Raw genomic sequence first — 21,242 nt, 5'->3', positions numbered from 1 at the left:
CAGAGCGAGGACGCGCACCCGTTCATCGCCCACTGCACCGAGTCGTGCTGACATTGAAATTGAGGCTTCAAAAGAAGAGCAAAGGAACGCAGACCGTTTCTTGACGAGAGAAGGAGTGGGGGGAACGAAGATTCATCGAAGAATGGCACAAATGTACGGAGAACACTGCATGTCCATTGCAAGGGTCAAGGCGTGATTCAAGCGATTCAGGGAAGGACGGATATCGATGACAGATGATGCACGGTCTCAGCGCCACACCGAACTACCGATACATTGTGCAGCAGGTGGATGCCCTCATTATGCAAGACCGGCGAGTTACGGTAGCAGCCACTGCTGCAGAGGTCGGAAGTGTTCAGGCCATCATTAATGACAGATCGAAATTTCGCTGAAAGTGCGCCCATTGGGCGCCTCACAGTATACAACCAACACAGGAAACATATCGAGTGGACCTCCCTCTTGAATATCATCTGTGCTGTTCCCGGGAAGGGAATGAGTTCCTATCTCCAGTGATTCCCGGTGACCAATCCGAGTCAAAACAAGAAAGTCTCCAGTGGAGGCAGAGTCGCGCCACCCAAAACAAAACAAACAAAAAAACCATTTGAGCTAAAGCAGGCTCTGAGAGGCAAACGATTTACCTCGGTCACCGACGTCAAGAGTACGTTCGAAACAAGAATTTTACGAGACTGCCATTGATCACCTTGTGTCGCAGTGGGACAAGTGACTCAAAAGTCCTGGGCAATACTTTTGAAAAACGGTACAGGTTTTTATTTTATAGCCTCCGACTCATTTCTTATTGAATGACCCTTATATAACACACAAAATTCCGAGTGTGAAGGGGTTAGAATCTCACACAGGTTTGCAGCATTTCGCAAGATTCCCCTTAAAAAGATATTTTATGTGAAAATGAGAATGCACTGATGTGAAACGTTCTCCACGTGTTAATAAAGATATTAATTTACGACTAATAAAAATTTATCCACAAAGGTACTTCTAAATTTGTTTATCTTTTCCGTCAAACACTGTGCTGACATGAAAAATTATATTTCAAATTTCAAATGCCGAAAATATAATATCAAAACTCCATTCCTACAGAAAATATCTCAATTTATCTGCAATGCATAAGAATGTAAGCGCAGGAAATATCATGCATACTGTACCAGGAAAGCCTAGGTCCTGGTCCATATCAATCGAAAGAAACGTTATTCCAGCATAAAAGATCCGACCGACGTACGAACATCTATGTAAAGAATGTTCCAGTATGTGCCAGACCCCACGAGTACACTAGGCGGAGTCAAGTGACGTCACCTGTCGCTCGAAGCTCACCTCCCCTAGAGATATTTCTCGAAAAGAATTTTCTTTTGCCAGCTTTTCAACGCCTTAACCAATTTCAACGGGACAAACGCTGAATTGTAGCGGACGTCATAAAAGTTAATCCCTGTGAATTTCGAATTAATTCATCCCATGGTTGTTGAGTTATAATAATTTAAAGTCTAAAAGAAATTACGCACTCACGGTCACATGGCCAAGAAATGCTACCCCTCCCAGCGCTGGTATCTATATATGTCAAGGCTAGCCAGCAGGCAGCCAGTACAAGGACGAGTATACAGATGTGTGTGAGTGAGACAGAGGAGAGACCGATCCGCGTACAGTATGTTCGCGCAGTCACGGTGAAAGTACTTGCCGTCGCATTTCCGGAACACGAAGTTATATCGCCGACAGAATTATAAAAGACGTCGCACTGTATTTAGTACATCGCGTCGCGACTACAGTCTAATTCTAAAGACATTTGAGAATATAATACGAGTGAACTTATTGAAGTGCAAATATCAAATATTTAACGTTCACAGAATATGTTATTACGTGTAGACTTAGGTTACTTCAAATGATATTGAACTTCTACAGAAACTAATGTGTAGAATCACCAGAACTCATTTCTTTTCGAGTATTGAACTGTATTCCTTTATTTACGCCACATCAGTATACGACTTACAGTAGTAATTTGAATGAAAACTAAGAACTTTTCTGAGGTAATATGACGTTATAATAACAAGATAAGCAGAAAATAATCCTTAGTGACTTAATGACCGTGTTCAAAGACTGTGATCATAAACTTTGATTTGCCTTTTCAAGTGTGAACTGTGTAATTATGAACGTTTCAGTAACGACTTTAAATAGTATGTCATACAGGAAGGACTGTGATTTTTCATACGCCATAAATAGTGTTCAACAGTAAATGACAGTGTCAGTGATAACTACTCGCACTAAGTGAATTTTCGTGTGCGAAAAATCACCCTAACAAGCTGCAATTCTACATGATCCAGTTCCAGCCGTCATCACCTCATCGGGAACGTCAACATGGTGTGTTAAGGGAACATCGCCGACCCTGATTCTCCACGGAACATTCCAGATGTCCATCCTTCGACATTTTGTAGCAACATTTCTTTCAGTAAGTGAGTAGTAACAAACTGACTAAAATTTTCTCATTAATTTTGAACAGTGGAAACTTCAGTGCCGCGTGTGAACAAATATTTCAGAGTTCTCATAATTTCTCAGAAGTGATTAATTTAATTTCAAATTTCATTTTTATATCTCACAGAAAGACTTTAGGCTTTTCAAGTGTGCTATATATCAAGGTTTACAAACTGAAAATTGAAAACTTTTAACAGAAATTTAATTTCTCATATCAACTTACAATTACAAGTGTGTGCTTAGGTTTAGAAAGACTTTAGGTGGAAATTCAATACCTCATATTCTCACATATGAAAGACTTTGGAATCAGTGATATTTATTCCATTTTCATGAACATAATTCAGGAAGATTACGTTCAAACTTTTAATTTCAATGCCAGATTTGAGTCCAATAATCATATTGCAGGGTGAAGAATTAATAAATCGTTTTGAAAAAAATTTAACCATCTATTATTCGCTCTGCGAGTCTATCCTACTCTGTATCGGCTCCAAAACCAAGTTCCACTCCCTGAGGTCCTACTCATGCCCTTTACCCAAAAACGTTTCCTGGTAGAGAGGATAGAATATATAATAGATGGCGCCCAACGTGGGGCTCGATTTGGAGCCGTGCCATAATAATAGATGATGCGCCTGTAATAATCGCAACATTCAGGGTTCGATTCAAGTCATAATAAATTGTATTGTGAGCACAGGATCCGACTGCAACTATTACGAACACGAAGAACTTGTTGTATTTGACTTATTCGAATATTCCGGAAACATGGATAACTTACTTGCAGCAATCGAAGCTCTCAGGCTTAGCATTAACGATCAGAATGCCAAGATTGATAGGTCTAATAACCAGATAACACAAATGCAGGCTCAAATGAACACGCAAATAGATCGAATTAATACTCAAATGGTAGAGTCTAATAACCAGTTGCAGGCTCAACTTCAACAACAAATGCAGGCTCAAAATACTCAACTTCAACAACAAATGCAGGCACAAAATACTCAACTTCAAGCGCAGTTAACTGAGTCAAATAGTAAGGTTGAAGACTTAACTTCTAAAATTGACAGGACCTTGGACACTAAGTTTGCTGAGGCGGATAAAGTCATTAATAAAAGGCTCACTGAATCCAGTGCCCTTATCGAGCAACGATTCCGTGAAGCTGGAACTCGCCTCGAAAAGAAACTTACTGATTCTAGTGCACAAGTCGAAGCCACATTGAAAAACATGCGGGATCAGTTTGTTGAAAACTTAGAGTCTATCAAGGAAGAAATAAAGACAGAGGTCGTCAAGTCTTTAGACAAAGATCTTAGCAATGTTCTTCCTTCCGTTCAAGCATTTTCCACTGAACTCAAAGATTTAAGGACTGAATTTCAAGAATCCCATGGTAACATCTCACAAACTCAAGTAAAGCTAGCTCAGGTGCAGGAAACCTTGCGAGATCCATTAAAGAACGATGTGGGTAAATTACGAAGCGAGATAGGATTAATTAAGAGCACGCAAGGAGAACTCGACAAGCGTATTACAGGACAGCTAGACAGCACGCATACCCAGATAGCTGCTTTCTGTAAAGACGTACAAGTCATTAAAACTGACTTAAGAAATGAAATAAAAAATTTAGACTCCTCAATTAATTCTAAAATTAAAAGTTTGTCTGAAGAAATGAATCAAATTAAACTCAAAGAACATACAACTGACGTCACAATTCCTGGTTCGTCGAGGGAAGTACACAGCACAACAACCCTTAATAAAATACCAGATGACAAACCAGTCAAATTTTCAGGACGTGACGAGTATACTGCTCGAGAATTTTTGTTAAATGTCGATGATTACCTGGAAGAGAATAGGGTAGATGACGATAGGAAACTTCGAGTAGTATCCAAACTTCTAGAAGGACGAGCCTTATCATGGTTCATAGCTTTTAAGAGCAACTTTAAAAACTATGACGACTTCAAAAAGGCACTTCTTAAACGCTTTTGGGATTCAGAAAGACAGCACCTTGTCAAGATGCAACTCTACTCTAGTAAATACAATACTTCAGTCAATACTTCCCGATATTCCGATTATTGCCTAATGCAATTAAAGAAGCTACAGTTTTTAGATCCACCTTTGCCAGATATCGAACTTATTCAGATCCTGACACTTCAATATCCGCCTCATGTTCAAGAGATACTAGTCGCTGCCAACATTAAAACATTGGAGCATTTTGACGCTACTTTGCGTAGGTTAGATACGGCTAATACCCAATCTAGTCCGAAAACTAACAGGAGTCGAGAAATAAATACGAACTCTGCGGAAATAAAACCGCCGGAGAGAGAGGAACCCAGGACACGTGAAGAAGGCAGATTAAGCCCTACCAACCCAACCAGATTCCGGAATTTTAGACGTCAGAGGAATCAGGATAGACACCCTTACCAACCTAGGAATTTATGGAGACAGCGCGAAAGCACTCCTGAAGAAAATCGTGAGTCCAGACGACGAGAACTCGAAAGTAGATGGAAGGATACACGGGAATACATCAGGGAGAGAAATCGTAATCCTGATGAGCTTGGAGCTACGTCCCTGGAATACCAACGTCAATTCGGACCAAAAGAACAAAGATCACCTGATCCTGAACCAACAGGCGCTATAAAAAAACGCCGATCTCGCAATAGGGAGATTAACTACAGAACACGATGAGGACGAGATTTCAAATTATTGTACTGCTGTTATCAATTACTGGCATATTGACGATTCCGAATTACTATTCGAAGACGCACAAACACTAAGGCCAATTATTACACGTTCATTACCTGTCATAACAGTACGCACAGGCAACCTACAGGTGATTACGCTCATCGATTCTGGAGCGCAAGCTTCTTTAATTTCTGATAGGCTTGTAGACTCGCTTAAAAATCAGAACAATGTTTTGTAATTGCCTGCAGCTCAGATTAAAGTAAGAGGGATAGTTCCTGATAAAATTGTTAAATGTAAATCCCAGGCATTTTTAGAGTTTGAAATTAACAGTCAGACATTCGAACACATATTTTTGGTAGTATCACGTCTTAACTTCAACTTAATACTTGGATCAGATTTTATGATCAAATACAAAGGAACCATTGACTATGATGCCAACCTCGTAAGATTAAAGAATAATTCCGTAGGACTACAGCTGGTAGGACGAAGTGACCTGGAAGTTCAAGAGAAGGGAGCCCGTTTCGAAGAAGCCGGTGGTGACATTATTAAGCCCGCTGTAAGCGAGGTTGCGCCAGCCGTAGCAGAAAGTAGAAAGGGAATCCAAAGTGAGGACGATGCAGAGTCCCTATTCAATGAGAACTCCATCATAGGTCCGGACTATATAATGTCAATAGCCAGTGTGGTTGAAGACCCGGAAATTAAATTGAAACTGGAGGAGGCTAAAAATGACGTTCTACAAAAATTTGCATGTGTATTCGATGACAAGCCTGGAGAGATAGCTGGCTATGAATATCATCTTGATGTAAATGACTTGTCCCCTTATCAGAAGAAACCATATCCCGTCCCCGAGAAATATCGAGAAGAAGTTCGTAACTTAATTCATAAAATGACAATATGTACCACAGGAAGAGTAAAGCCTGGAAAAGAAAATCCTGCGTATTTTCTTTTCGTCCAACCAAGGGGAAGATGTACCAGGAAAGCCTAGGTCCTGGTCCATATCAATCGAAAGAAACGTTATTCCAGCATAAAAGATCCGACCGACGTACGACCATCTATGTAAAGAATGTTCCAGTATGTGCCAGACCCCACGAGTACACTAGGCGGAGTCAAGTGACGTCACCTGTCGCTCGAAGCTCACCTCCCCTAGAGATATTTCTCGAAAAGAATTTTCTTTTGCCAGCTTTTCAACGCCTTAACCAATTTCAACGGGACAAACGCTGAATTGTAGTGGACGTCATAAAAGTTAATCCCTGTGAATTTCGAATTAATTCATCCCAAGGTTGTTGAGTTATAATAATTTAAAGTCTAAAAGAAATTACGCACTCACGGTCACATGGCCAAGAAATGCTACCCCTCCCAGCGCTGGTATCTATATATGTCAAGGCTAGCCAGCAGGCAGCCAGTACAAGGACGAGTATACAGATGTGTGTGAGTGAGACAGAGGAGAGACCGATCCGCGTACAGTATGTTCGCGCAGTCACGGTGAAAGTACTTGCCGTCGCATTTCCGGAACACGAAGTTATATCGCCGACAGAATTATAAAAGACGTCGCACTGTATTTAGTACATCGCGTCGCGACTACAGTCTAATTCTAAAGACATTTGAGAATATAATACGAGTGAACTTATTGAAGTGCAAATATCAAATATTTAACGTTCACAGAATATATCATTACGTGTAGACTTAGGTTACTTCAAATGATATTGAACTTCTACAGAAACTAATGTGTAGAATCACCAGAACTCATTTCTTTTCGAGTATTGAACTGTATTTCTTTATTTACGCCACATCAGTATACGACTTACAGTAGTAATTTGAATGAAAACTAAGAACTTTTCTGAGGTAATATGACGTTATAATAACAAGATAAGCAGAAAATAATCCTTAGTGACTTAATGACCGTGTTCAAAGACTGTGATCATAAACTTTGATTTGCCTTTTCAAGTGTGAACTGTGTAATTATGAACGTTTCAGTAACGACTTTAAATAGTATGTCATACAGGAAGGACTGTGATTCTTCATACGCCATAAATAGTGTTCAACAGTAAATGACAGTGTCAGTGATAACTACTCGCACTAAGTGAATTTTCGTGTGCGAAAAATCACCCTAACAAGCTGCAATTCTACATGATCCAGTTCCAGCCGTCATCACCTCATCGGGAACGTCAACATGGTGTGTTAAGGGAACATCGCCGACCCTGATTCTCCACGGAACATTCCAGATGTCCATCCTTCGACATTTTGTAGCAACATTTCTTTCAGTAAGTGAGTAGTAACAAACTGACTAAAATTTTCTCATTAATTTTGAACAGTGGAAACTTCAGTGCCGCGTGTGAACAAATATTTCAGAGTTCTCATAATTTCTCAGAAGTGATTAATTTAATTTCAAATTTCATTTTTATATCTCACAGAAAGACTTTAGGCTTTTCAAGTGTGCTATATATCAAGGTTTACAAACTGAAAATTGAAAACTTTTAACAGAAATTTAATTTCTCATATCAACTTACAATTACAAGTGTGTGCTTAGGTTTAGAAAGACTTTAGGTGGAAATTCAATACCTCATATTCTCACATATGAAAGACTTTGGAATCAGTGATATTTATTCCATTTTCATGAACATAATTCAGGAAGATTACGTTCAAACTTTTAATTTCAATGCCAGATTTGAGTCCAATAATCATATTACAGGGTGAAGAATTAATAAATTGTTTTGAAAAAAAAAATTTTAACCATCTATTATTCGCTCTGCGAGTCTATCCTACTCTGTATCGGCTTCAAAACCAAGTTCCACTCCCTGAGGTCCTACTCATGCCCTTTACCCAAAAACTTTTCCTGGTACAATACATGTACAGTAATTAGAGAAGTTACTCTACGTATACACAATATGAGTTTTAAAGATTATTGTTTTAAGAGGAAGTCCAGCTGGACAACCATCCTCTTTTTTTTTTTTTTTTTTTTTGCTAGTTGCTTTACGTAGCACCGACACAGGTATGTCTTATGGCGACAATGGGACAGGAAAGGGCTAGGAGTGGGAAGTAAGCGGCCGTGGCCTTAATTAAGGTACAGCCCCAGCATTTGCCTGGTGTGAAAATGGGAAAGCACGGAAAACCATTTTCAGGGCTGCCGACAGTAGGGTTCGAACCTACTATCTCCCGAATACTGGATACTGGCCGCACTTAAGCGACTGCAGCTATCGAGCTCGGTCCATCCTCTATTAACACTGATCAGAGGGAAACAAGATATCTGTCAAAGAAGGACCAGGACCAGGAAGGGCGTGAAAATGAAAGACTCCCTAGGCTTCGAATGCTCTAATACGGTCGGTGTCGGGAAATATCAAGAGTTGACCAAGTCATGTCGGATAGGATAGATTGAAGTGAGGAGCCTGGCATTAGTGGAAAGAATGCGAGACTCAACTATGGGCTCCGTAAACAAAAACCCGCGCTCTCAAGTGGCCACTTTCAATCGTCTCTTACGACTGGCGGGGGATACCAAGGGCATTATTCTACCGCTCCTCCCTCGGGGGGGGGGTATTTTTAAAAGGATTGAGACATTCAATAATAGGGGAACAATACGCAGTTAACAGCAGCAACAGAAAATCAGTTATGTATACGAGTATACCATAACAAACAAAATGCTATCCTGAATGTACAGATTGTTTAAAAATAAATACCTGACTCAGAGCTTTAAATAAGCAGGGATGTTTTAAAATATTGAAAAGCCTATGTTATTTCTATAAGCAATACAGTACTCCACTTGTAACATATTTATATAATTCAACAATCACTTCATCCAGACTTGACTAAGTTCTGGACAACGATGAAAATTACAAGTCAACACTGCCAACGAAGTTGAGGTTATAGACAGGCCTACATTTCACAATAAGATTAGGTAGGTCGGTTTTTTTTTAGAAAAAGACAGAAAGCGTGCAACTGCCTGGAGGGAGAAAGATGAAAAGAACACACTGAAATGTGTAAACAAACACTGGAGTGACCGGAAATCACGAAATGAAACAGATACATAAGGAAGTTTTTTTACGCAACCCACAGATGGCCGAAATCGAAGAAAGAACAATGCCATGGTTGTGGAGACAGGCTCAGAAATCAATAACACTTATTTATATCATGAGTAACTTTCTAATCTGTGAGATTAATGAACCCTAGAACCTTTGAAGATGGTCAGAACCAGCGATCTCTAAGAAAGTCTTTAGTACTTTCAAATTTCAATCAACAAACTTGACCCACATCACGTAGGCTGCGTCTTAGCGTATCTTAAAATACCGATGATATTTAGTGAAGAATACGCAATCCAGAAGGAACTTGTTGGTTAAAAAACATGCATGGACAGTGCATGCACGTACTTTGCTCTGGTCATTGTTTGCAAAAATCGCTGTTAAGTACAAAATAAGAAGATTTAGGCATTACATGTTCTGTTTATCTACTTGTGCATTTTGAACATTCTTACGGCAAATAATAATTGTTTATCTAGTACAATAAAACAGAAATAATAATAATAATAATAATAATAATAATAATAATAATAATAATAATAATAATAATAATAATTCGGTGTCGCCATTGGTAACCTGTTACTGCCTTTGTAAGGCAGACACCGCGAAGAGGTGGGGTGGGGTGCACCATTTCCTGTCAGTGGTCAAATGGTTATTAGTGTGGTAAGGATAGTACTGTGGATGATGTGTGAGTTGTGGGAGTGTTGGGAACTGCAGAAATACCACTTCATTAGCCATGGGAATTAATCATTAAAGATTATAATCTCTAGACCGGGCCTGGAAACAAATCTAGGCCACGAAGGAACGAAAAGCCAAGACGCTGACTAGTCAGAGACGATACCAATAGCAATTATTATCAACACATTTTGTATTATGTATAAAATGTTGATATCTGTTAGGTCATCAGCCCAGAGGTCAGTTGGATCCCCAAAGCACCATCACAGCTTATGTGCTTATTAGAAAACCGCAAAGACCGACGGCTGCACCGAAACGAGGCGTACTAAGCAAGATCTGTGGTGTAGTGGTTAGCGTGATTAGCTGCCACCCCCGGAGGCCCGGGTTCGATTCCCGGCTCTGCCACGAAATTTGAAAAGTGGTATGAGGGCTGGAACGATGTCCACTCAGCCTCGGGAGGTCAACTGAGTAGAGGTGGGTTCGATTCCCACCTCAGCCATCCTGGAAGTGGTTTTCCGTGGTTTCCCACTTCTCCTCCAGGCGAATGCCGGGATGGTACCTAACATAAGGCCACGGCCGCTTCCTTCCCTCTTCCTTGCCTATCCTTTCCAATCTTCCCATCCCTCCACAAGGCCCCTGTTCAGCATAGCAGGTGAAGCCGCCTGAGCGAGGTACTGGTCATTCTCCCCAGTTGTATCCCCGACCAAGAGTCTGAAGCTCCAGGGAAAAGCCGACCCTGGAGGGTAAACATATGATGATGATGATGATGACTAAGCAAGATGAGGAATGAGGTAGATTGCCATTGCTTTGCTCACTACGCCAGACAGTGGTTTTGAGCAAGATTGACCTTACGAGCAACACCTTTCATAACACTCAGACTAGTGGTGGGATAATTGAATTTTGTTAATAATCGAATAACCTGCATCCGATTGTTTACATAATTGAATTAATGATCGAATAAAATAATCGAATGAGTTTCAAGTTCGCTGCTTAGTCCACTTTCTTTTTGAATGAATGAATACACTTCTCTCCCAGTCACGGATGAACACCAACTGGAGAGACCGTATTCGTATATTGTAATGCAAAACTTTGCATGTAGCTAGATTTGAACGTGCTATAAACAAACAAACAAACAAACAAACAAACAAACAAACAAAAACAAGATCTTTATGAGGTATTTTCTGGATTTTAATTAAGTTATACAATCGAGGATACCTCTTCCTTAATTACATGTAGTTTTCTCAGATTTCTTTACATTTCTTTTCCCAAATACCTCTAATAATATTAAATAATTTTGCTGTTTTGATGTTTCGCTTGGTGCTGATAAGCTATGCCTAAATTTCACCACCTCGGCCCGTTTTTGGCCTCAACCAACACTTCACAATTCGTTTCGCAATATCAGCGCATATACTGGACTCACCCCTTCAAACATCATTCTTACTCCAATATTTGAAGTACAGTTTGGCAATCCCATAATTATTGTGGAAAATTTACTAACGATTACATCTAAGACTACAATTCCATGATCTTTTCCCCAAATTTCCGCTCCATACAATACCTTAATTTTGACTACTGAATTAAATATGTGTCCGCCTCTGTGGTGTAGTGGTTAGCGTGATTAGCTGCCACCCCCGGAGGTCCGGGTTCGATTCTCGGCTCTGCCACGAAATTTGAAAAGTGTTACGAGGGCTGGAACGGGGTCCACTCAGCCTCGAGAGATCAACTTAGTAGAGGTGGGTTCGATTCCCACCTCAGCCATCCTCGAAGTGGTTTTACGTGGTTTCCCACTTCACCTCCAGGCGAATGCCGGGATGGTACCTAACTTAAGGCCACGGCCGCTTCCTTCCCTCTTCCTTGCCTATCCCTTCCAATATTCCCATCCCTCCACAAGGCCCCTGTTCAGCATAACAGGTGAGGCCGCCTGAGCGAGGTACTGGTCATACTCCTCAGTTGTATCCCCCGACCAAGAGTCTGAAGCTCCAGGACACTGCCCTTGAGGCGGTAGAGGTGGGATCCCTCGCTAAGTCCGAGGGAAAAAACGAACCTGGAGGGTAAACAAATGATGATGATGAATTAAATATGTTTTTCTATACTTTGTATTCGGCATAGCATTCAGTAGTAGTGATGGCATAATCGAGTACTTTTAATAATCGAATAACCTCTATCCGATTATTTAGATAATCGAATAAAAAATCGAATAAGTTTCCAATATCACACACTTGTATCGCACAGAATATTCGGATGCGTCATGAATCAATTTTTCGGTTTAAGTGTGTCGGATCGATAATCGATTGAAGGAAGTGATAAAATGAACTCTAATGAAAAATAGAAATACGCTTGTTTTTCAAATGTATTTTCAACTGTTGAAACTAAATGACTGAATTAATTGTCTTACTAACGTCACTTCTAATTCGATGATTTCGAAAACATTCACTATTCAATTGCCTCATTCATTCGAATAAAGTTCCGAAAGAATAATCGAATCGAAAAATTCACTTGCCTCATTGATTCGAATGGAGTATCGAATGAATATTTGAAGAAATAACCGGTTGAAAAAATATTCACTTTTCGACTGCCTCATTGATTCGAATAAATAATTGAAAAATAATCGAATAAGCTATTACTTTGTATTCGATTATCCCATCACTAACTCAGACGCACTGGTCGTGCAGCACCACCCGTACCCCAGCTGTGGACAAGACTGAGACTTCAGTGGAAGCTACAGTTTACTCTGGCCTGTGCTAAAGTACTGCATCCATCAATCAGTGGCCGAGCATCATTCCCAGCTACAGTAGCTGAAGCTTGTATAAGTGAATGTTCCAGTTAAACGAAACAAGGTAACAAAATATTTAAAATAGAATTTTCCATTTAAATGTTTATGGAGTTCCATTGTTATAAAAAGTTTTCTATACATGATTTTTTATGAGAATGGTTAAATTTTCTTCCACATAATTAAACTACTTTATTGCTGGTTTATTCTTACCTTATCTCCATTCGCTTGCTGATAATGGTCTTCCTCCACAAAGGTAAGAAGATAATATTGTAGTGTACTCCTGCTGCCATGCTGACTCATTTCCACTTCAGGTATAAAAATCGCTATTATTATTGTAGTTAATTTTATTCTTCCTCTTCTTTTCCTTATTCTATATAAAACTAGCTGCTCGCTTTGCTGTATTCTCTTGTAAACCTATAAAACAAACAGAAATATCCCCATTATTTCATTTATTTTCTATATCTATATATATAAAATAAGAGTTTTGTCTGTACATTGCTCAGAATCTGAAAATAATGTTCTTTCTGTATCGGTCATATCCATAGTAACAAGAAAATGCACTTTATACTTTTCCGTAATTTCTGTCTGTCTGTCTGTCTGTCTGTCTGTCTGTCTGTCTGTCTGTCTGTCTGTCTGTCTGTCTGTCTGTCTGTCTGTCTATCTGTCTGTATGTATGTATGTACACGCATCACGAGAAAACGGTTGAAGAGAATTTAATGAAAATCGGTATGCGAAGTCGGGGGATGAGCCTCTACAATCTAGGCTATAAATCATTTTACTCACGCTGAGTGAAATGGTAGTTTAGGGGAAAGCCTAAAATTGAATTCTCAACTATTTATGTCATTAGTGGTCTAATGAAAATTGGTATGTGAAGTCGGGGGATGAGCCTCTGCAATCTAAGCTATAAATCATTTTACTCACGCTGAGTGAAATGGTAGTTTAGGGGAAGACCTAAAATTGAATTCTCAACTATTTATGTTATTAGTGGTCGTATTTTAAAGAAAATGGGTGTGCAAAGTTGGGAAATAAGTTGCTACAATCTAGGCTATCAATAACTGTATTCACACTGAGAAAAATGGTAGTTTAGGGGAAGGCCTAAAATTTAATTCTCAAATATTTTTTATATTAGTAGTCCTATCTTCATGAAAATCGGTATGCAAAGTCAGGAAATAAGTCGCTATAGTCTAGGCTGTAAATTATTTTATTCACGCTGAGTGAAATGGTAGTTTAGGGGAAGGCCTAAAATGTAATTCTCAAATATTTCTTATTATAGGTGTAATCGATGAATGCTACATAACTAAGGTTATATAGTATAAAATTTCCTATTATTCATGTCTTATACATTGTTACCGTACTGGCTATGATCACAAAGATATTCATGAATTTGGATTTTTGTTACTAAGTCCATATCAGCGCCGAGTTACGAGAATATGGGTAAACAGTATTTAATGTAAATCGGTATGTAAAGTCGGAGAATAAGAAACTACAGTTTACGGCATAAAATATTTTACAAATCACAGAGTCGAAAGAAAACTAAATGTGAAGGCCTACAATATAGAAAGCTCATAACATTGATCAACAATAACATTACATTGACCATTGTTTGTCGTGATGTGCTTTGTGTCTTCTGTTGCTCCTCATCTCCGGTAGATAGGATTACTGCTGCGTACAGAGTATTTTTTATTTGATTTACGTCGCACCGACATAGATATGTTTTATGACGATGATGGGATAGGAAAGGGCTAGGAGTGCCTTAGGCCTTAATTAAGGTACAGGCCCAGTATTTGACTGGTGTGAAAGTGGGAAACCACGGAATACCATCTTCAGCGCTGCCGACAATGGGGTTCGAATCCACTATCTCTCGGATGCAAGCTCACAGCTGCGCACCGCTAACCACACGGTCAACTCGCCCAGTCGTACAGAGTGTAACAGCCTGCCTGAATATTGATGGGAAGTAGCTGGGGAGTTAGGTAACTTTTTTCTTTAGCATGCCATTCCTCTGGTTTATAAATTTTCTGATACTACTGGTACGTAACACACTGGATCATCATAACATTCGGGCTATTCAATCCCTACTCTGAGGCACTGATTGGAATGAACAGTGTGCATATTTAGCAGAATAATGGCAGATGTGTATTCATGGCAATCTGCGGCCTGGTCATCCCAGCTCTGGAAGTTTGGACTATTAGATTGGCACCGCAATCTAACCGCAGCACTGTTCGTTAAAAGTGATAAAACGTGCGGCTTTCCATTTGATCGAGTATTTGATATGATAGCATTGCTTTTAATCGCTACATTCATACTTACGTTTTTGTAATGACCTATGGAATTTCAGTTAGGTAAACCACAAAGTCAGTCTTTCTGAGAATCCCGTAGCGAAGCACGGGTACATCAGCTAGTACTTTATGTAAGTTAGTGTGTTTCCTCGGTTTCTTAACTCCCTTACTGCCAGGCTCAGATCCCTGGAATGTACCGAACCCTTTCTTGTGTATAATCCTGTGTTTGTCTCCAGAGATAATTTAAAAGCCTGAAAATGTTTTGCGCAATATTCTGCACATCAGATACACCAGAGCCAGTCGATGCTAACTGCCTTTCCGGTACTTCCCAAAGTTTATGTTTGGAAAGAAAAATAAATTAAAAATAATGGTTTACGCTGAGTGAAAAAAATCCTTGAGGTAAGCAACTCATATGTTGAAAACATCCTAGGTATATGAGCTACGAATTTTAGGTAAATGAAACATATTAAGCATATTCTTGATTTATTCCTAAATAATACAATCCATTTCGTAATCATGGTTATACGGTCCATTAGATTAGCATTTTGCCTTTTACTGCCACTACGGGCGCTAATGTGAGTCAATGCAGAGTATCACTTTATCCCTAATAACTACACTCGGTGCCGACATTTTCAAAAATCAGAAAACGCCTGAGAGTGTTGAAACAAGGAATACATTACACAAAGAATTATGTAAGTAAGTTAATTTGGCTTGGATTTCTATAAAAAAAAAAAGAATACGAGTAACAAAACAAGCGATTTTAAGACCTTTTTTTTCGGAAATGCATTTAGGCAGGAAGTGATTTTCGATTTTTTTTTAAATTTTTATTTTTTTAGAGCTATCCAAGATTCAAAATTTGAAACCCTCCCGGCCCCTTTAGCCCTTCAACTTCCTGCAAAATTGAGGAAACTGCATAATTTTACTTTGTGTGCTAAGGAATGTTCTCAACGTTATCGATCTTTACATTCAGTGATAAAATATTACTTTGTTATTAACATTTTAACAGGGGCTGCCTGGCCGAGGCGGTAAAGGCGTGCTCGGTTCGCCCGGAAGGACGTGGGTTCGAATCCCCGTCAGGAAGTCGTAAAATTTAAGAAACGAGATTTCCACTTCCGGAGGTGGATATGGCCCTGAGGTTCACTCAGCCTACACCAAAAATGAGTACCAGGTTAATTCCTGCGGGGAAAGGCGGCCGGGCGTAGAGCCAACCACTCTACACCATCACGCGCCGAGGTAGCGGATAGTGGAAGCCTTTACCTTCCTATCCTCCAAGGGCCTTCATGGCCTGTACGGAGGTGACTTTGTCTTTTTAACATTTTAACTGATATAAACGTTTACTAATATGTTAATATACTGACAGTATATTATAATATTTGCAAGGATAAATAAATAAATAAATAAATAAATAAATAGATAAATAGTGTACATTATATTTAAGCTCATTAAAATTCATTAATAACAAATAAATTAATTTAACTACCTGTATATGCATATCTTTATGCATGAAATAGTATTTTTTAAACAATTAATAATTAATAATGAAATAATATTTCGATATTACTAAACGAGCTACGATCGGGCGAGTTGGCCGTGCGGTTAGAGGCGCGCGGCTGTGAACTTGCATCCGGGAGATAGTGAATTCGAATGCCACTGTCGGCAGCCCTGAAGATGGTTTTCCATGGTTTCCCATTTTCACGCCAGGCAAATGCTGGGGCTGTACCTTAATTAAGGCCACGGCCGCTTCCTTCCCACTGCTAGGCCTTTCCTATCCCATCGTCGCCATAAGACCTATCTGTGTCGGTGCAACGTAAAGCCATTAGCAAATAAAAAATAAAAAAAGCTACGGTAGGTTTTCACTGTCTGAAACAGACTACATAAGAAGAACGTTTGGATGTCCGCCTCGTTGGCTGAAAGATCAGCGTTGCGGCAATCAGTTCAGAGGGTCCCAGGTTCGATATCGGGAGGCGTAGGGGATTTTAATCACTTCTGATAATTCTTCAGGCTCAGGAACTGGGTGTTTGTGTTTCTCTCAACATTCTCCACTTAATATTCAGACAACACTCCACGTAATAGTGGACACATCCCTGAAGATAAGGTTTGCGTCAGGAAGGGCATCCTGCCGTAAAACATCGCCATATCGACATGTGTTTAACAGATGTGCGAGAAGCTGTAGAAGAAGAACAAGAAGAAGGTTTGGATGCCTCTGAGGTAGACCATATTTTGGCACTGGTTCAGTCATTATATGGAATTACTGTACCTTACTTTATGGCATTGTATAGAATATATTGTAATAAGGCAGTAAGAGGTTAGAATGGAATCTTACTGAGGCGAGTAACAATTATACTGTAGCCGAACGCTTCTGCTATGAGGTTTGTACAAACGACCTTTAAGTTCCCATAAATGAAATGTCGTATGGCTTTTAGTGCCGCGATATCGCAGGACATGTTCGGCTCGCCAGATGCAGATCTGTCTATTTGACGCCCGTAGGCGACCTACGCGTCGTGATGAGGATGAAAATGATGATGAAGACAACACGTACACCCAGCCACCGTGCCGTACGAATTAACCAATTAAGGTTAAAAATCCCCGGCCCGGTCGGGAATCGAATCCTTGACCCTCTGAGCCGAAGGCCAGTACGCTGACTGTTCAGCCAACGAGTCGGACTAAGTTCCCATAGAATTTATGTCACTCTCGCTACATTACGCAATAACGGGCTAGATGATGCTTTCTACAAACCATATTAAATAGGTTTCACTCTAAATCAGAGCTCTACCGGGCGAGTTGGCCGTGCGCGTAGAGGCGCGCGGCTGTGAGCTTGCATCCGGGAGATAGTAGGTTCGAATCCCACTATCGGCAGCCCTGAAAATGGTTTTCCGTGGTTTCCCATTTTCACACCAGGCAAATGCTGGGGCTGTACCTTAATTAAGGCCACGGCCGCTTCCTTCCAATTCCTAGGCCTTTCCTATCCCATCGTCGCCATAAGACCTATCTGTGTCGGTGTGACGTAAAGCCCCTAGCAAAAAAAAATCAGAGCTCTAATTATTATGATAAAAAAAACCACCTGAAATTAATGCCGAGTCTGAAGGGGTTAGAATATCACACGGATCTAGAACATTTCACAGTATAGTGTTTGGACAGGCCAAGTTGTCAAATTAAGAATACATTGACGTGAAACTCTATCCACCCGTTAACAAATACATGAATTTACTACTGATAAGAAAAATTATATTTCAAATTTCAAATGTCGAAAAAATTAATAGCCTATAAAAATATAATTTCTACATGAAATATGCCAATGTATCTGCAATGCATATATCTAAGAAAGTAAGCATAGAAAATATCACACGGAAATGCACAGTAGACAATAATGTAGGTATTCTATTTGGAAAGTAAACACATTATGTTTACACACTTGTTGCGCGGAAACATCTGAACATGGAATATGAAAGATCCGTGAGATACAACCACGTTGTAAGCGGGTGGTACGTCTCAGTGTTCAAACAACGATAGATCGCTGCTGGACTCTTAGAGTATTATTATTATTATAAGTTTTGAAGTACATAGTAATCATCATCATCATCTGTTTACCCTCCAGGTTCGGTTTTTCCCTCGGACTTAGCGAGGGATCCCACCTCTACCGCCTCTAGGGCAGTGTCCTGGAGCTGCAGACTCTTGGTCGGGGATACAACTGGGGAGTATGACCAGTACCTCGCCCAGGCGGCCTCACCTGCTATGCTGAACAGGGGCCTTGTTGAGGGATGGGAAGATTGGAAGGGATAGGCAAGGAAGAGGGAAGGAAGCGGCCGTGGCCTTAAGTTAGGTACCATCCCGGCATTCGCCTGGAGGAGAAGTGGGAAACCACGGAAAACCACTTCCAGGATGGCTGAGGCGGGAATCGAACCCACATCTACTCAGTTGACCTCCCGAGGCTGAGTGGACCCCGTTCCACCCCTCGTACCACTTTTCAAATTTCGTGGCAGAGCCGGGAATCGAACCCGGACCTCCGGGGGTGGCAGCTAATCACGCTAACCACTACACCACAGAGGCTGACGTATATAGTAATACTGAAAGATAATACGAAGTTCCACCGCTACAGATAGTCAGTTATGGAAACAAAAGTCATAACAAACAAAATGCTATGCGGAATTTACAAATTATTTATAAATGACATGACCCAGATCTTTAAATAAACACAGACCTTTCAAAACTTTGATAATTCTATGTTCCTCCTATACGTAATATTCCACTACTAATATGTTTAACCAGTTCAACAATCAATTCGTCCAGACTTGACTAACTTCTGGACAACGAGAGAAGTAGAAAATTAGCACTGCCAAACAAAGAAATACTTAAAAAATATATTGACCAAAATTGGGCTGGATTATTATTATTATTATTATTATTATTATTATTATTATTATTATTATTATTATTATTATTATTATTATTTTGTCGAAGGAAATACAAACATCAAAGTAATACAGTGTTATAATTATTGTTGGCCGTCCCTCAATAGACGACTATCCAGTCAGAATCGAACTTGGAATCTCGAGTTAACACACACATAACAAAATAATATTTTTCTAAACGTACTTACATAGATATTCTTCCCAGAGACATAGAAGTGTTCCTTCTTTAATAATTTTGTACTAAAACTTCGCTTTACGTCGTGATATCTTCGTAGTTTCCAGTAATATGATAGGTAATTGTATATCACATCCCCATCATAATGAAATTTATTAATTTTGTATAAAATGGTATTTGCATTTCTTATATCCATTGTAGGGGAAACCCTTACTTGGTTCAACCCTGTATTAATTCTGATACTGCGAACAGTAGGTTATTAATTCAATGTTGATAAGGAATCCACTTTTATGACTTCTTGTAACAGCGCACCGAGGAGCAAACTGCTTGCTGGCTCACGACTGGACGGAGCAATGGCTCCAGTGGTCTGCGTTTGCCCACCTTTGCACCTGCCCCAAGTGGAGGGGGACCCAGCGAGGTGTAGAGTCGGAACCGGTTCCTCTACGCACGACGGTAAGAGGCCAACCTGGAGGGATCAGTGGAATTCAACCTTTCTTGAAATAATAATAATAATAATAATAATAATAATAATAATAATAATAATAATAATAATAATAATAATAATAATAATAATGCCTTTCAACATTCAGTCTGCGATCCTCTGTGTATTTGCTAAAGGCCACCACAAGCCTCTATTTGTAACTAGCTCTGTGATCACGTCTACTTCCGTATCTCTTATCTTTTTCTTTTTCTGCTAGTTGTTTTACGTCGCACCGACACAGACAGTGGAATCAGAGGTAAGGCTTTTTGGGGATGATGTTATTCTCTATAGAGTAATAAATAAGTTATAAGATTGTGAGCAACTGCAACGTGACCTCGAAAATGTTGTGAGATGGACAGCAGGCAACGGTATGTTGATAAACGGGGTTAAAAGTCAGGTTGTGAGTTTCACAAATAGAAAAAGTCCTCTCAGTTTTAATTACTGCGTTGATGGGGTGAAAGTTCCTATTGGGGATCATTGTAAGTATCTGGGTGTTAATATAAGGAAAGATCTTCATTGGGGTAATCACATAAATGGGATTGTAAATAAAGGGTACAGATCTCTGCACATGGTTATGAGGGTGTTTAGGGGTTGTAGTAAGGATGTAAAGGATAGGGCATATAAGTCTCTGGTAAGACCCCAACTAGAGTATGGTTCCAATGTATGGGACCCTCACCAGGATTACCTGATTCAAGAAGTGGAAAAAATCCAAAGAAAAGCAGCTCGATTTGTTCTGGGTGATTTTCGACAAAAGAGTAGCGTTACAAAAATGTTGCAAAGTTTGGGCTGGGAAGAATTGAGAGAAAGAAGACGAGCTGCTCGACTAAGTGGTATGTTCCGAGCTGTCAGCAGAGAGATGGCGTGGAATGACATCAGTAGATGAATAAGTCTGAGTGGTGTCTTTAAAAGTAGGAAAGATCACAATATGAAGATAAAGTTGGAATTCAAGAGGAAAAACTGCGGCAAATATTCATTTATAGGAAGGGGTGTTAGGGATTGGAATAACTTACCAAGGGAGATGTTCAATAAATTTCCAATTTCTTTGAAATCATTTAGGAAAAGGCTAGGAAAACAACAGATAGGGAATCTGCCACCTGGGCGACTGCCCTGAATGCAGATGAGTGGTGATTGATTATGGTGACGATGGGATAGGAAAGGGCTAGGAGTGGGAAGGAAGCGGCCGTCGCCTTTCTTAAGGTACAGCCCCAGCATTTGCCTAGTGTGAAAATGGGAAACGACGGAAAACCATCTTCAGGGCTGCCACAGTGGAATTCGAACTCCCTATCTCCCGGATGCAATCTCTTATCTTTAAT

At 39.9% G+C, this 21,242-nt stretch overlaps 1 long non-coding RNA gene across 1 annotated transcript in view; it reads right to left on the bottom strand.

The window, feature by feature from the left end:
- Positions 1–19,784, bottom strand: part of LOC137501888 (uncharacterized) — a 32,440-nt gene extending 12,656 nt beyond the window's left edge. Inside the window, exons 1-2 of the long non-coding RNA XR_011018675.1 lie at positions 19,462–19,784; positions 12,799–13,002 (exon numbers count right to left, since the gene is read on the bottom strand). This is a non-coding gene — a long non-coding RNA (uncharacterized lncRNA). The remainder of the gene's footprint in view (positions 1–12,798; positions 13,003–19,461) is intronic.
- Positions 19,785–21,242: the final 1,458 nt, after the last annotated feature.

This window comes from Anabrus simplex, chromosome 8 (assembly GCF_040414725.1).
Source record: "Anabrus simplex isolate iqAnaSimp1 chromosome 8, ASM4041472v1, whole genome shotgun sequence".
Classification (NCBI taxonomy): domain Eukaryota; kingdom Metazoa; phylum Arthropoda; class Insecta; order Orthoptera; family Tettigoniidae; genus Anabrus; species Anabrus simplex.
The sequence above is the reverse complement of the archived record's forward strand: the minus strand, read 5'-3'. Positions and strand labels throughout refer to the sequence as shown.